We start from the raw sequence: 17,665 nt of genomic DNA on the forward strand, positions 1-17,665 counted from the left end.
AGAGAGAATGGGAAATGGGCCTGGCATGTGTTGTGGAAGTTATAGATGTGTTAGTTATAGATGTGTTACATTTGTTCATGCTGTGGAATATTTGTTTCATGATGCAAAGATATGTTGCATTTATTTAACTCTGTGAAGTTGTATTAATTCGCTTGTCTAAAACGTAATAGGTCCAATAAAGAGTTGGAGGATAGGCGGGGCTGGCAGATAGAGAATAAACAGATGGAGAAGTCTGGGAAGTGAAGCATGATTAATAAAAACTCAGGGTCAGAATTTGGGGTTCAACCTGAAGAGCCAAAAAGCCAAACAGCCACTGGCTCTTACCTCGACCTCAGTCTGAAGTGGCAATCCTGGCTCCAAAAATCTCCAAATGAGACTGTGTTTTGAGAGCTGTTTCCTCCTGTTTTATAATCCTCAAAGAAGGCTGGGATTAAAGGCATGCACCACCTGATTTCTATGGCAACTAAAGGTATCTGTCATTATGGCTACAGGGATTAAAGGTGTGTGTCACCATAACCTGGTCTGTAAGGCTGACCAGCGGGACTGTTTTACTCTCAGATCTTCAGGCAGTCTTTATTTATTAAAATACAAGTGAAATGCCACTAGAGTGAAGAGAATATCGAGGAACAAGAAAAGGAGGAGGGCATGAGGGGCCGGCTACCCAGCTACACAGCAAACCATGGAGTAAGAAGTAAAGAAAGGTATACAGTAACAGAGAAAGGTAAAAACCCAGAGACCAAAGGTAGATGAGATAATTTAAGTTAGAAAAGCTGGCTAAAAAGAAGCCAAGCTAAGGCTGGGCATTCTTAAGAAAAAATAAGACTCTGTGTGCATTTATTCGGCAGCTGGGTGACAGAACCCCAAAGAGCAAAGAGAAAAAGAGTAAAACAAGCAACTACAGGCAAGGGCTTTTGAAACCTCAACGCCCATCTCCAAAGTGCCAGCAAGGCCAAACCTCCTAATCCTTCTACTCCTTCTCTAATAGGGCTGCTCCCTGATGACCAAGCATTTAAATATGTGAGCCTATTTTTACTCAAAGCACCACACTCTCTTTCCTTCTATCAATTAGTATTACAGGCATGTTCCAATTTCCAGCTGTAATTGTGAATTCATTTATTTTTTTCTAACAGGTTTTTATTTTACATGTTTCAAACTATTAGGTACATATACAATAAAACCATGGTATCAGCCAGGCAATGGTGGCTCATGTCTTTAATCCCAGCACTCGGGAGGCAAAGAAGGTGGATCTCTGTGAGTTCGAGGCCAGTCTGGTCTACAAGAGCTAGTTCCAAGACAGACCTCAAAGTTATAAAGAAACCCTGTCTCAAAAACAAAAAACAAAAAATAACCCCCCCCAAAAAAACACCCAAAACAAAACAAAACAGAAAAAGCATGGTATCTTCCTAAAGAACTGACATTTTGTCAGTATAAAATTTCTTTTTCTATGCTCTCTATATTCCTTGCTGTTATGTGTTTGTGATACACAGTTTCTAAGTTTTTTTTAAAATAATATTTGATAGTATTTTTACAGTATTTACTGCCTTCTCCAATTCTTTGAATTTGAAACTTTCGTTAACAGTCCTGTGCTGTAGGTATAGTACTTATCCACCTGCATTAAATTGTTTACTGAAGTGACGGAGTTTAAATGTACAGCATTTTCAAAATGTACCTGTTGTCCCTTATTCTTGGTTTTCATAAACTGCTAATACTTTGAAGGTTTATTTTTTTTCTAAAACTAGGTTATCTGTGCCCCTTCCTCCTTTTATTTTCAAAAGTTTGTTTCATAGTTTATAAATGCCTACCTGTGACAAGGCTGATCAAACAATATTGTAGCACTTTTGATCTATGGAATAGTCTTCATAATAACACCTGAGACATTATGAATAGGAAAACATATTTTCAACTCAAAGTTTCAGTACTCAAAATATCAAAAGAAACAAAAGATTGGACATGAAAGAATAGGCTAAGAAAGACTAAATTTCTATTCAAATAACTGTTCTTAAAATTAAAAAAAATGGCATTTGGAAATAATACGCTAATTAGATCATTCTTTTGAACTATGCCCAAATATTTCAGGGGCTGGGGAGATGTCTCTGTTGGTTTAGGAACTAATCTGTGTTCAGAACCTTTGCATCCCCTTAAAAAGCCAGGCACAGCTGTGAACTTAGCACGGAAGGTAACAAAGACTGCCAGGTGACTGGAGAGTGTTGACCAATCAGTCTAGCCAATCAGTGAGCTCAGGCTCAGTATGAGAACTTATCTCCAAAAATAAGATAGTGAGAGAGTAGAGGACATGCAGTGTCAACCAACCACTGACCTACACACACACACACACACACACACACACACACACACACACACAATAACACAAAATAAAAATGTGAGTGCTGGATGAAGAATTGGAAAGCAACACTCCCTGTGTGGCCAGTGAGATGAGGGTCAAAGCACCATCGCTGCCTGAGATTTGCTGCTTTCACTCTCTCTGGTGCTTCTGTAATCAATAGGGAATTGTTTGTCTGATAAAAGGAGTGTGATGGAGGAAGGTCATTGGCAAATGAAGAAACTGCTTGGCCCTGATGGGTTAGAACATAGGTGGGTGGAGTAAACAGAACAGAATGCTGGGAGGAAGAGGAAGTGAGCTCAGATGCCAGGCCGCTGCTCTCTGAGGCAGATGCAATGAAGCTCCAAACCAGGATGGATGTAGGCTAGAATCTTCCCGGTAAGCACACCTCAGTGCTACACACATTAATAAAAATGGGCCAGGCAGTGTTTAAATGAATACAATTTGTGTGTTGTTATTTTGGGGCATAAGCTAGCCAGACAGCCGGGAGCCGAGTTGTGGGAAAAGGCCCACAGCTCCCTCAACAGGAGTGGGTATTTGTTATAGTCCAAACATTACCTGGGCTCTCTGAACAGGATGATTTACCAATGAGTGGATTTTCCTTCAAGGTGTATAGGGAGTGACTCTAATGGCTGGAATTTGAGAGTTTTCTCAAAAGGAATGACTAGTTTTCCTACCACAGAATCCACTGGAAACGGTTCTTTGGGAAATGAAGGTGGCAGCGAGGCTGCTCTAGTCACTGTTGTTGAGGTTGGAATCTGACAAAGACAAAATACTCCTGGGTGGTTATCTGGAGTTTTGTCACTCTAAATAAATTTCAAAGCATTCCCAAATGTGTGTGTGTGTGTGTGTGTGTGTGTGTGTGTGTGTGTGTGTGTGTTTCTCTCTCACAGTCTTTGGGGTGTGTGTGTGTGTGTGTGTGTGTGTGTGTGTGTGAAAGCTCATAACCAAAATAGAAAACCATTCAAATATGAAAGAAAAGGCCTCTGACCATCTTCTCTACAGAAGAAGATAAATAATACCAGGGCTAAATTAGATTTACAAAATGAAAATTACCTTTCATGTTTTAAACCTCCTCCTCCTCAATGACAGGTATGTGTATAACCAATGCGTATCTTTCTGTTCTTTTACATTTAACCTATGTCATTATAATTAATATTGATTATCTATAAAGAGCATACAATTGGGTCTTTATTTTTCTGATGACTTTTGGCATTTAGAAACCGTTTACCCAATTCTGTTTAGTGTGACTATAGATGCTTTCCGAGGAATCTAGTTATCAGCTAAACTTGGAATGTCTCTCACGTGTTTAACCTTTTTAAATTTACCAGTCCCTTAGAGCCGCCAGAATATTGAAGATATGTATGACAATAATCCCTTTTGTCATATATAAACCAGGTTTTCATTAAAAGGAAGCCACCAGAGCATACTGCTTCATTTTCTTTATGTGTGCAGTTTTGCATCTTATTTTTAGTAAGTGATGTATGACAGTATTTCATCCAGCCAGACTACTTTGAAGTGTTTATTAAAGTCTGGTCCTAAAAGCCATTGAGATGGAAAAAAACTTTTCTTTTAAATAGACGAAGTGAAAGGAAGGGAGAATAAAGAACTAATACCCTTCAGAGGGTGACCACGATGCCTTTGTCATGAGCGAGTCAGTCAACTCCTGGAACTGTCTTTGGGGCCTAAAAATCAATATTTTCACATTTTTTCTCAGACATTAAATATTTGCCTCCAAACATCAAAGATACGAGATTAAAATAATAAGCATGTGGGAACAGATAATAGATTCCAATATAAGTTAGGTACTATATCCTTAAGTCCAAAGTCTAGACCCAAAGAGCTGTGGTATTCAGACATGGTTCTCCAGCACCTATGTAAATGTGGAAAACTAGGGGCCCTACATCTCAAATCCTCCAGGGGGCATAGCTATAGCTTAACTTCAGAAAGCATAAAAGCCATGGCTCCATTCTGTAGATGAAATGAAGTCACAGTGTCACCAGTGAAGGAGTCCTTGCTCTCGCACTCAATTCCCAGCTGCTAAAGATCTTTGATTTTGGTAGCTGCTTAGGTATTACTGTTGTCCTTACACACATTAGGGAAAAAAAACTGCCCATTTTTGCAATGTGTTTACTCAGGTAAATGAGATGTAAAATTGACACATACAAATTATGGTCTGTCCCAATTATTATCCATAACCAATCAGAATATTGTAATTAGTTCCTTTTATTTCATTGTCAAAATTGTTATCTATTTCATGATTTAGGGTAGGGGAGAATGATTTTTCTGAAATGCCTCTTGTAGCTTGCCTTCACAAACTGAACATTCACCCAAGATTGTAAAACCAAGTTAATCATATGCTTTGAGATTATTTAAAACTATGTACTGTGTACTAAACTTGTTGAAACATAACTTACCTTCAAGAAAAACAATGTATCCAATTCTGCTATACTTCGGACTTTCCATGTAAACAGTTTTTACAAGTGAGGCTGAACGCACAGCTTTGATCTCAAACTACACTCCTTTTTTTCTCCTAAGAGCCACTCCAAGCCCCTGTGCCAGAATAATGGACATGTCCCCAGCATGGCCCTTTGCTGTCACCCAAGAACAATGTATGTGTGCATAAGGTGTGGTGCTTAGATCGAAGGCCATTGTTACAAATGACCCACAGAAAATGTTGAAATAAACTTGTGGACATATGATAACAACATATCAACATTCGTTGATAATACTGAAGAAGATAGAAAAAAAAAGAAAAAATACCTGTTAAGCTGCTTGCACCCAAATTTCCATTTATGCAGTCAATTATTTTTTTTAAAAAAAAATTTAATGCAGAAGCAGATTTATCTAACTTAGGTGCCACTTCCTATTCTACATTTAAAGAAGGTACCCACAAAGTAGTGGCAAAATCCTCTCTTCCCTGTGAAACAAAGACAAGGATTGTATGAAACAAAATTTCTACAAAAAGCCAAAAGTACAGACACCCTCCATGTGATCAGTCTATCGTCAAAATGATAGTTACTGAGCACTCTCAGTGCTCAGCGAATTCCTCTAAGTGCTCAATCGCTCTTGCTTGCAACTTTATCATCTTTCAGAAAGCCTGGAAAGCCTTTCTCCCAGACTGATTTTTCCTGTATGCATTAAATGATAAACTGCACCTTTAAGTGGAGGTTCACTTCAGAAGCAGTCCCCGGGACATCATTCCTACCTCCGGTCTCTCGGAGACTTAAGAGTTTTGAACTGTTCCTGAAGGGTGCATTACCTCCCAGAATGGAGACATACAGGCAGCTTGTTCAAATCAATATTGGGATAATGAGATTAGCATAGTCTTTTGGATTTCCAGTTGCATGGAGTCAATCATCAATCACTTATTCATTCATTTTGCTTTGCTCATTTACTTAGCAAATAAAATCTAAATCACAGGAGGAAAAAAATGCCATACTTTGAAGAATAAAACACCTGCCTTGAAGGACTCAGATGAAAGATAGTATTTCTAATGCAGTGCAGTAAGATGCAATAAAAGTCTGAATAGATGTCTATAATTCACCTTTCTCTTTTCAAAAAGTGAGTCTGTCAAACTAAGGCTAAATCAGGGGGAGCTGTCTGACTTAGGACCAGTCTTGCCACCTCTCTGGCCTCTAGTTACTCCACTGATGACAGACATTTAGAAGAGGCCACTTTTTCAAACTTAATGCCCTTAAAGATACCATTCTACTTTCCTTTTTCAAAAAGCAAAAGTTTCCTAAGGAATTGCTGTAAAAGAATATTTCCTGGAGCCTGGAGATGGTTCAGCAGTTAAGAGTACAGACAGCTCATCATGGGTTTGGATCCTAGCATCCACATGACAATTCATAACCGTCTGTCTGTAGTTCCAGTCTTAGCGTATCTAGCATCCTCTTCTGACCTCTGATTGGACAAGGCATCCAAGTGGTACACACACATACACACATGCCAAAACACCCAAGCACATAAAATTAAGATAAAAACAATACTTCTCTCATGGTAACATTCTCTATTAGAAATTTGTCTCCCAGAGCCCATTTTCCTTCTTGAACTAATGATCTTGCTCTCATATAGGGCTCATCCTTCTCAGTACAAATGCTGCCTAGAGAGCAGAAAATGTGAGGCTGACTCGTCAAACAACATGCTGCAAACACTTCCCCACAACACATATGTACCCATACAGCTACCCACTCACACACATCCACTCACTTACACAGAACCACATAGTGACTGGCTCAAAACAATGCACACACACACACACACACACACGCATACACTTTCACACACAGGCCCACAGTCATATATGTATACATCATATACACACATACATACAATACACTCTAACACATTACACACATGATCATATATGCATATTCTCTCTCTCTTTCCTACACACACACACACACACACACACACACACACACACATGATGGAGGAAGGTCATTGGTTCATTAAATAAAGAAACTGCTTGCCCTGATAGGTTAGAACATAGGTGGGTGGAGTAAACAGAAGAGAATGCTGGGAGGAAGAGGAAGTGAGCTCAGAGACACCATGCTCCCCTCTCCTGGGCAGACGTGATATCTCTGCTCTCTGAGGCAGATGCGACCAAGCTCCAACCCAGGATGGACGTAGGCTAGAATCTTCCCGGTAAGCGCAACTCGGTGCTACACACTTTATTAGATATGGGCTAGTCCAGGTGCGAGAGTTAGCCGAGGGAGATTAGATATAATGGGCCAAGCAGTGTTTAAAAGAATACAGAGTCCGTGTAATTATTTCGGGGCATAAGCTAGCAGGCGGCCGGGGTGCTGGGGACACAGCCCCGCCGCTCATATTACAACACACACACACACATTTATTTGCACATTTACAGTCATTATTCAGGGATTCCTCTGGGACCCATAAACAGACAAACCAGGAAATATTTGGATTCTGTTAGTTTGAAGCAGAAATCTTTGCCTCACTATACAAACGTCCCTTACTCTTCTTGCTCCCACACTTCTGCTATCTCACTTCATTTTGAGGCAAGACCTCACTCCGAAGCCCTATGATAGCCCTGAACTTGCAAACTTACTACTTAGTCTAAGCTAACACCAAACTCACAATTCCTAGGCTTCAGACTGTGACGTTCTAGGATTAAGGGAAGCAATCTTATTCTGGCCAGTTTTGCTTTTTCAAAGCTGACATAGTCTGGTATGCATCACATAAAAAGATTTTAGAAATCAAATCATGACAATGTTTCTGCTAACTCTTACAAATGAACACTGGAGAACTGGTCCCAAGTCTTCTCTTACTTACTCAAATATCAGTGCCTTAAAAGTGTTAACAAAAACAGGACAGACTAAAAACAAGAATATCTTCAGTTAGGTAAATGTTATATGTATTGTCATTTGTATAGGAAAGAATGAATGACTATCATCATAACTAATATATCATTACATATTCTTAACCATCGTTTGTAATTGGATACTAAGTCCATCATGGAAACCATTAGCATACTTGAGTTTGTCAAAATTACAGACACTGAAAGAATTCTATATTCTAATGCCCAAATGCCCTAGGTGAGGGTGGGTTCTCTTGAGAAACAGCTTTGTCAATAAGATACAGACATTCAAAGAGAATATTAGCAGCATTGACAGCTGTAAGTATCCCATAAGACACTTCACATTTTTATTTTTGCCCTAGGATGACCATCTCTAAGGCAGACTTCTGTACAAAACATTGAAAATGTAACATTAGTTTTCTTTTTGAAGTAACAAAAGGCTGAAGTAGTCTAGAATGTATGTTTTTGCAGCCTACGTATTTGAGAAGTAAATAGGATCCCCATCCCTCCGACAGCTTAGCCATCTGTTCTTGCTTGAGGAAGCTTCAGGGAATATTCAGTGTAATGGAATGTAAACAACATTATCAACCACTGGGAAGACTCTGTGGAGCAATCAGAAAACACAGCACACTACTTTAGGAATGCAAACCCGGGATTTAGAAAAATGAAGGATATGCTTATTAATATTTAAGCATATTAATGTATTTTAGTGTTTATTTTCAATGAGTACATAGAAATATCAAAGTTACACCTATCATGTTTTGGTATATGTACACGCCACATATATTTAACTTGGATTACACACCTTTATCTTCAAACATTTATCATTTCCCTATGGAAAACTTGTCAGACTCTTTCTTTTTGGTCCCAGTCATGCATAGTTCTTTATTTCACTGTGGTTATTTTACTGGGCATTAAATCACCAGAAGTGCTCACTTCTGTATAGCTGCACCTTTGTTCCTATTGCTAACCTTCCTCAGCCTTCTCATCCTCCCCAAATCTTAAAACAACCATTTCACTGCCAAATCCCAAGAGATGACTCTTTAGGTGCTGGGTGCAAGTGAGATCATACAATACTTGTCAATGTATGTTTTTCCATTCCCAACCACAATAGCACAAAAGGCAGGGTTTAGCTCTTTTATGACGGAATAATATTCAACTGTGTATCTGTACAGCATCTGACTGATGCTTGGGTTGACTACTTATGCTGGCAACTGGGAGGAGTGCTGCTGTGAACACTGGGAGGCAGGCATCCCTCCAGCAACATTTCCTCAGAGGAAACACACCCAGTACAAGGATTATTGGACCACTCCCTTTTTAACTTTCTGGGGAAATTCCATACTGATTTCATTTATAGAAATAGTTTACATCCCACCAACAGTATGTAAAGAAATTCACCTTTTATTCAAGTCCTGGGGGCAGGTGGGGATGGGAACCATGAGCAATCAGATTAGGGAGGTGGAGGGAGTGTACTGAAAGAAATGATTGGAAAATGGAGGGGCATTTCAGGGTCGGGTAAAAATGGCACAAAGGAATCTGCCCAGCTAAGACTCTGAGCTGATACGTGGCCTGAACAAGCAAGGCTCCCGGTAAATGGAGTGGTTACCAGTAATCTTTCTTCAAGAAGTCAGACAGTTATTAAGATGAAAGATGGAGCTTTGCTTCCTAATAATCATATTCAGGTGTTGAGGCTAAATGTCTGGTGCCATTTTCTAATATACTCTGTACTTTTCTTTTTCAAAGATCGATTTTTATCGTGTGAGTGCGTGTGTGTGTGTGTGTGTGTGTGTGTGTGTGTATGTGTGTGTCGGGGGACAGGTCAGCCAGAAGAGGGCAATGGATCCTCTAGACTATAGAGCTGGAGTTGCAGTCAGTTGTAAGCCACCTACTGGAAACTGAACTCGGATCTTCAAGAAGAGCACCAAGGTCACTAGACCACTGAGCCATCTCTCCAATCTGTCCTCAGTAGTTTTCTATTATTGAATAAAAGGAGGTTAGAGCCCCAATGCAAATACTAATTTCTATTCCACAAGACAAAAAGGAAAACTGTTTTCTTTTCCACTGTTAACATTCTCATTTAATCTATGAGTGAGATCCATAGTTATTGCCTTATTCCCAATTACCCGGAACTTTAAAAGTAACAATTTACCTCTAATTAAAAGGCACTAAAATGCATATCCAGATTGCAGAACTATACTTGAAAATAAGTCCTTTAAAATATTTCATCTTTGAATATTTTCTTTAAGAGATCCAAAAATATAATGATCCCAGTGGAGATCCTCTTTTTAGTGTGATCATACAATAAATTCTGCATAGACAGAGCTATTTTATTTAATCTTATTCATTCTTTTATTTCCCCCAAAGTAATGAAATATTAGAAAAATAAAATGTATTTAATTTAAAGGAGTCCAAATATTTTCAAATATATTTCAAAGGCAAAGGAAAATGGCATTAATGCGCAGATAAAGCTAATCACATTTCCAGTGTTAAAAGTCTAGAAAGTCTAGAACTCATGGCAGTTCTTGAGTCTTCATGATTGCATAGCAAATGCTCTTAACCACTGAGCCATTGCTCTGGGCCTGCGATAAATTTCTATTAAGACATAGTTACTTGGCAGAGGAGGCACATACCTTTAATCCCAGCACTGGGGAGGCAGAGGCAGTCAGCTTTCTGTGAGTTTGAAGCCAGCCTGATCTAAAGAGTGAGTTCCAGGACAACTAGGGCTGTTACACAGAGAAAGTCTATCTGTAAAAGCAGGGGAGTCTCACTCTATAGGCTGGCCAGGAACTCATAACAATCCTCCTGCCTCGAGAGTCATATCACTTATCTGCTCCTGAACGCTTCCAATTTCATTCTTAGAAAAAAAAAAGAGTCCTCCCAGTGGCCTGTGATAACTCTATCCAGCCTGAGGGACCATTGTTCTGTTTAGTTTGGTCATCAGTCTCTACTTATCCCAACCTACCAAGTATGGTTAGTGTGCAGGAGAGAAAGATATCTGAGCCATGTTTAGTTTTTGCACCAAAAATGTGTGAATTGTGTGTATGATTAAAATATTTTCAGTGCGAGATTTTTCACAGCGTGAAAATTTATTCTCTTGTCCAATACTAGACAAAGACTAATTAAGCATCCCTTGAGAATGGTTACACATGTTCAGAACACGATATTGGCTGTGCAGAATCTCTCAGATCTCAGATAAGACAGGTACACCGGTAATAAGACTATCAAATAAATCCTCGAAAGGAAAAAAATTATAAATTGCTGAGAAAATTTAATGAAACAGTGGTCAAGTTCCCTTGGGTCCTTGATGAACTGTCCTCTGTAAAACTCTCCTCAGTGAAGTGAGAACTACCCAGAACTGTCAGTGTGGTCAAAGGAAAGAGAGCAGGCAGTGAGGCCTCTGTATTGGCTCCGCCTCCTGCTCAGCACTGACAGCTACAAATCTGCTAGGAGATGCTATAAAACACTGTCTTTCCAACAATGTCGCACAATTTTATGTTTCCATGCAAAAAAAATATACTTGTTTCTATGCTTGTTATTGTTTCTAGGCCCAATATTCTTCACCTAAAAGAAGGAATTTTATTTCAAATCATAAAATTTGTAAATTAAACTCATAAAGTTTTCTCTTTTGTGAGGCCATATAATTCCGTGTGTGTGTGTGTGTGTGTGTGTGTGTGTGTGTGTGTGTGTGTGTAAAAATGAACAATATATTTTGGAATAAAAACAAATGGATTAGTATGGTGTTTCTTATGATTTTCTCTTTCTAATCATGCAAGGAGGAAAAGGATATTGTACTATGAACAGCAGAAGCAAGCACAGCATCCATAAAAGTAGCACAAGAGAAAAACCATTGAAAGTGATGCTCACACATCGCCTTTCCAATATGTATCATGGATCTGCAGGACAGAGGCTGGACAACTGATGGTAGACCTTGGAAACCTGGATAAGATACCCCAGTTACAAAAGATGACCAGAAAATCTGTGAACTATTTCTCAGGGTTATGTCACAGTGAGTCAAAGCAGTGAAGTCTAAAGAGTTGGAGTGTTTTCCCAGTATTGCTTAGTAAAAACACATATTTTTTAGAAAGTGCAATATATTTATCAATGTGGCCTGATGTCCTAAAAATTCTGGGAAATGTCTATTTGGCGTGTGTTTACTCTTCCTCTAACTGTTTTATTTTTAAACTGTTCCCTGAAAAGCCCATGTCACCAATCAAACGGGAATTACTGCTCCCCTCTACAAGACTACTCCGCTAAAGACTGATTACCTTTTAACTGTGATTCGAGATTTAGTTTTCAGAATAGGAAATAACAGTTTCACAGAGTGGTCTGGCCAAGCTTTATAGAACAGCTTCACTTGGGCTGACATGTGCTTTTATTAACTATATTTCCTGTAGCTGCGCAGACAATGAGAAATCCACTTCAGTGAGCAGAGCCAATTTGAATTGAGCAGGTACATTTTTCCCCTGGCCTGGTCATGATGTCAAATGTGTGATTAGAATGGCCTTGTGCTTTTAGCTAAATGAGGCTAAATTTCTTTCCATTTGCAAGAACAAGCTATTCCTACCTTTCACTGCACAGCCTCTTACTATCTTAATTCTAGTCTCTCCATGGCAAATAGAGTCATAAATATAACACCCTTGAGATGGAGAAAACAATATTGTTATGTTTATTCGCAAGCAAATTTGCTTAGTTTCAGGAAGGAATAGTCAGCACCACCACATGAAATCAATGCACTGATGCATCATGTAATACAGGAGGCAAGAGGGACAGGCTGCACATGAGAAATGGCCCTTTGTGGAGCTAGCATGGGTACCAAATTTTTAGGCAATGAGAGGAAGCTTAAGAAGAAACATCAAGGGTGAATAATAAGGGAATGCTCATTTCAAATGGATGGATGTCAGGTAGAAGTAGAGTCCTGCAGAATTAGAGTAAGGATGCCACCATTCAATCAGGTTTCTGAGATGCGGAACTGAGACAGGGAACCATGGTGGTGGTTCTAAACAGGAGAAGTTCCTGTAAAGAGTCTCACAAAGTAGATAGAAGAAGATGAAAACAGAAGCCCGGCTCCCACTATATGAAAAATGGGCTCCGTTAAATCACACATCACAGTAAACACTTTGGATACCAAAGACACAGAAATTTTTAATACATTGCCAGAAAGGTCACAGTCATCCAGCATACAAGAAGGAACTCTAGAGACCCTTCTTCTTTTGTCTTTTTAGAGTTTTTCAGCTACAACAAGGCATCCTGTTGATATTTTAAGACATTCAAATAAATAGTTTTAATATCAACTCTTTAATATATAGTGTATAAATACAAAATCCTAAGTGTGTGCAATGTGTCAGCTAGAGGAAATGGTTCTGGTCATTCAATGTAACCTTTTAAATTTATAAGCAAGGATACTGCAATGATCCCAAATCTCACTGCAAATGAGTAACAAATTTAGGGCAAAACCCATAGTCTCTTAATTTTTCAGAAGATTGTTTTAAACCATAGTTACCTAAACTCAGATGAAATGTTCAATATTTTCCACAGACTTAAGTTTATTTAAAGCCTAAGAAAAGACAGTTCTGTTAATAAAAGGACTCAGGTGGGAATAAGCTAAATTTTAAAGGTCAGCAGTCAAGTTATGAAATGTAGATTCTTTATTTAAAAGTAGGAGTATAAGTGCAGTCAGGGAGAGGCAGCTTTTGTTTTTGTACTCAAATAGACATGATCTTAACTGCTACTTATGGCCTTCATCACTGTCCTCCTGGTCCCTGGTAGCATCAGGTGCCCCAATGTCCTCTTGCTTGACATTTCTTCTTCTATCAATGTTCCATACTACCATGGTCTAATCACAGCCCCAAAACAGAATGAGACCTATAAAAGGGGACTTGGTCCCCAGCATTGCTCCACTCAATCCTTCAATTACTTCGCATCTCCTCCTGTTAAGTCACTGTGGAAACCTCGATACCGACCCACACACCACAGTCTTTTCCTACTCCATCTCATTCCAAATGCGCTCCTTTCTAAACTTGGAGAAGAGTCAGAAATTTCCAGAGAGATTCACGTGACATTAATGAGAAGATTCAGCTGGATGGGCTGTCAAACCACTTAACACGATGCAAAAATCAAATCTAAAAGTTCAAATTATCCAAATGATTGTTTGATTTCTTTTTAATCAAATTATCACAAGGTATTTGTTTGGTTTTAAGTCAATGAGGTCCTTTAAGAAGTTCATTAAGCAGAATGAGGTAACTGAGAGTCTACATTGCTACTGAAAAAAAAATGTGAAAGAGAAGACCTTAAACACACACACACACACACACACACACACACGTACATAGATATGAATGACACAATAGAATGGCTACATTATATAATACAGAGTAGGGAAATTGAATCAAGAAAAATGTGGGATGATTCTGAGTCTGAACAAAGTAAGTTCTGTTAGATTCAAAGAAACAATACTCAAAGAGGGTTCAAATTCAGATATTGGCCATCAAAGTGCAGAACATTTATTTCCTGTTCTTAACTTTTATTTCCTGTTCATAAGTCGGTCATCAGACTTAAATAATCCATGTTTATCTACAAGTGCACTCTAAATGGTTCCTTTAAAAATATGAGAATAGATTTCATTTCATTGCTTTAGAAGTTAAGATGAGGAAAACCTCATATCACATATCTACATGGAAATATGATAAGCTGAATAGAAACTAAACAAGAAAAAACAAAGAATAAGACATCAAAGGACGGTAACAAAGAATACAAATTAAGTTATCACATAAATATTTTTGAATTGCAGAGTGCCAAAAACTACTTGAAATGGAGAACCGACCTTTTGATTAGCAGTTTTTAAAAACCTTGACATACAGGATCATGAACGAGAGTAGCAGCATGGAACATGCCAACTCATATCTGAATGAATACTCAGATAAATACAAAGTATGTCTTTCAACAACACAAATACCCATGCTCCTAAGGGGCAGACTGAGCAAACTCATATAGTTTATCCAGAATCAACTTGACTCTTGCTTTTGTACATCACTTCAAGTTACAATAATAACAACCTTGAAAGATCTCTTGAGGGGATTATTAGTAAGCAAATAGTTTTTCTAAAACTGACATTTGTTGGGCTAAGAAGATTGCTCAGTGTACAAATTGCAAAGTGCTTGTTTTTCCAAGAATAAGAACCTGAGTTTGAGATCAAAGCATGAATGGAGCTATGCAAACATGTCTCTACAAGCCTACAGTATTGGGGCTTGGAGTTCAGCAGATCCAGCCAGGAGGTCTATCCAAAATGGCAAGCCCTGGTACAGTGAGATCATCTTTCTAAAGACAATGAGATAAGAAGGATGCCTGATATCCTTCATTGGCGTCCTCATACATGCACATAGACATATGTGGCCACACTAGCACATAACACATACAAGCACCACACACCCATCAACATTTACCATTAACAGATAAATATATATAACTTTGGCTCTCTTTAGTACAACAATAAAGCTCAATTTCTTCCTTACACATTCTAGTTTATAGCAAAAAACTAAGGACAGTTAATTTCTCAGTAGTAGTATTTCTTTATTCATTGAATTTTCTTTTTGACTCTCAGCATACAGCTTAGGTAAAAAGGAGAATGAGCACAAAGAGCAATTACTCTCAGGGCATTGTTGTATATTGGTATACATGGAAGGAGCGAGCAATGCCCTTTCTTCATGTGAAATGTCTGCACATTACTTGGCAGTTGTATGTTCGAACTGATGCTTCCTGACTAAAGCCATCACTTCTAGCTGACACTCCCAGCTCATCTCTCCAGAAAATAAAGGTACTAAACACTGTTCCTTCTCCTCACTCCAGAAAACCTACATCATCACTGTGACATTTCTCAAAGTGACTTTTTTGTTTGTTTGTTTAATTCTTGCCAGGTGGGGGGAAGCTCCAGGCACAGCCTCTTTAGACTTTATATATATGGCTTGAATACAAGTTCCTATTATCCTCAAAATCCCATGGTCCAATGGAAAGGCACCAAAGAGATCACATGAAGTCAAATCATTTAGCATCAGAGGACCAGAGATGAAGAGTCAATTTACTCTACCCATAATGTTCAACATGAAATCATTCAAAATGTAGTCATAAAATTCCTAACAAATGGTCTTTTCTCCCATTCTGCTAACTTCCCCATCACTCTTTTACTAGGTCTGAGATGTGAAGAAGACTTTAGTCTTTACCACTTTAAAGACATTTGCTCCTGTGCCAAGATGAGAAGGTGGCTTATAGTGCTGAACTTGACGATAGGTTCTAATTCCTGCCTAGGTGGATAGCCCAGCAACCCAGTTTTAAAAGTGGGGCTACATGAAGCTGCATTTAATTTTAGGTTTCGGGATCATCTGTATGATTCTAGAGTCATATATTAGGTTATATACATGTATACACATAATCCCAGTTCTGAGGAGACAGTGTCAGGAAAATGGAGAATTCAAGACCAGCAGAGGCTACATAGTAAGATACTTATGTCATAAAATAAAACAAGTAATTCTAGCTTTAACATTAAATTATAGCTCTCTTTGAGTAAAAAAATACTTTTTGAATTTATTAAAACTTTATTTAATAGAAATTTCAAATAAAATCACCATACATTAAAATTAACCAGACCTCAGTATGGTTTACAGAGTAAGTTCGAGAACAGTCTCTGAAGCTACACACAAAACCCTATCTCAAAAAACAAAAAAACAAAGAACAGACATGGAATCAAGGAAAGAGATATTTTGATGGAGGGAGCCATTATGGGGCTAGCAAGAGAACTGGCACTGGAGAGATACTTGGAGATCCACAAGGATGACCTTAAGACCTTAAACATTAGAAGAGAGAGTTCCAGAACTGGCTTTGCCCTGTAGTCAGAATGATGAGTATCTTAAATGTCATCATAGAACCTTCATCCAGCGACTGACTGAAACAGAAACAGAGACCCGCAGTGGAACACTTGGCTGAGCTCCCAAAGTCCAGGTGAAGAGTGGGAGGAATGAGAATATGAGCAGAGCAAAGAAGACCATGATGGGTTCACCCACTGAAACAGTCTACCTGAGCTAATGGGAGCTCACCAACTCCAGGCGGACAGGGATAGAACCAGCATAGGTGCGAACTAGTCGCTCTGAATGTGGTTGACAGTTGTATGAATGGGGCAGACTGCAGGACCACTGGTGGTGCCACCAGGGTTTGTTTGTCCCTACTGCTTGTACTGGCTTTTGGGGAACCTATTCTCCTTGGATGAATGCCTTGTTCAGCCTGGATATAGTGGGGAGGGCCTTGAACCTTAACCAAAGCAATGTACCTTGTCCTCTCTGAGGAGTGAACGGGGGTGGTGAGGGAGGGAGGTAGAGGAAGTGGGAGGAGGGGAGGGAGTGGGAACTGGGATTGGTATGTAAAATGAAAAAAGATAGTTTGTTTCCTTTTTCAAAAAAAATAAAATAATAATAATAAACACAAATATAACAAACAAACAGAAACTAACCAGATCCAAAATCTAGACACCTCAATGGACTTCCATATAGAACAACCATTCCAAAGCTGTGGTGGTGTTAGAGGTCCTTCTGTCTGTGTTGCTTTTATTGCTTAATGAATAAAGAAACTGGATTGGCCTATAGCATGGGAGGAAAATGCAGAGTTAGAAAGACATCATGTAGCCCTGGTGGAGACAGACACTGGAACTTTAGCAGATAAGCCAAAGCCGTATGGCCCTACATAGATTACTAGAAATGGGTTAAATTAATATAAGAGTTAGCCGATAAGAAGCCAGAGCTAATGGGCCAAGCAATGATTTAATTAATACAGTTTAGTGTAATAATTTTGGGTTTAAGCTAGCCTGGTGGCCAGAAAACCAACAAACATCCCTCCTTCTACACTGTGGAGTTTCAAAACTAGATTTTACCGCTGAGTAGTACTCTAATGTGTATATATTCCACACTTTCTTCATCCATTCTTCCATTGAAGGACATCTAGGTTGTTTCCAGGTTCTGGCT

At 38.8% G+C, this 17,665-nt stretch overlaps 1 protein-coding gene and 1 pseudogene across 1 annotated transcript in view; one reads left to right on the top strand and one right to left on the bottom strand.

The window, feature by feature from the left end:
- Themis (thymocyte selection associated) overlaps positions 1-17,665 on the bottom strand; it is a 203,027-nt gene that overhangs the window by 62,780 nt on the left and 122,582 nt on the right. The window lies entirely within an intron of this gene.
- LOC113457888 lies at positions 3,002-4,487 on the top strand (annotated as a pseudogene).

The sequence above is a fragment of the Microtus ochrogaster genome, linkage group LG9, assembly GCF_000317375.1.
Source record: "Microtus ochrogaster isolate Prairie Vole_2 linkage group LG9, MicOch1.0, whole genome shotgun sequence".
Classification (NCBI taxonomy): domain Eukaryota; kingdom Metazoa; phylum Chordata; class Mammalia; order Rodentia; family Cricetidae; genus Microtus; species Microtus ochrogaster.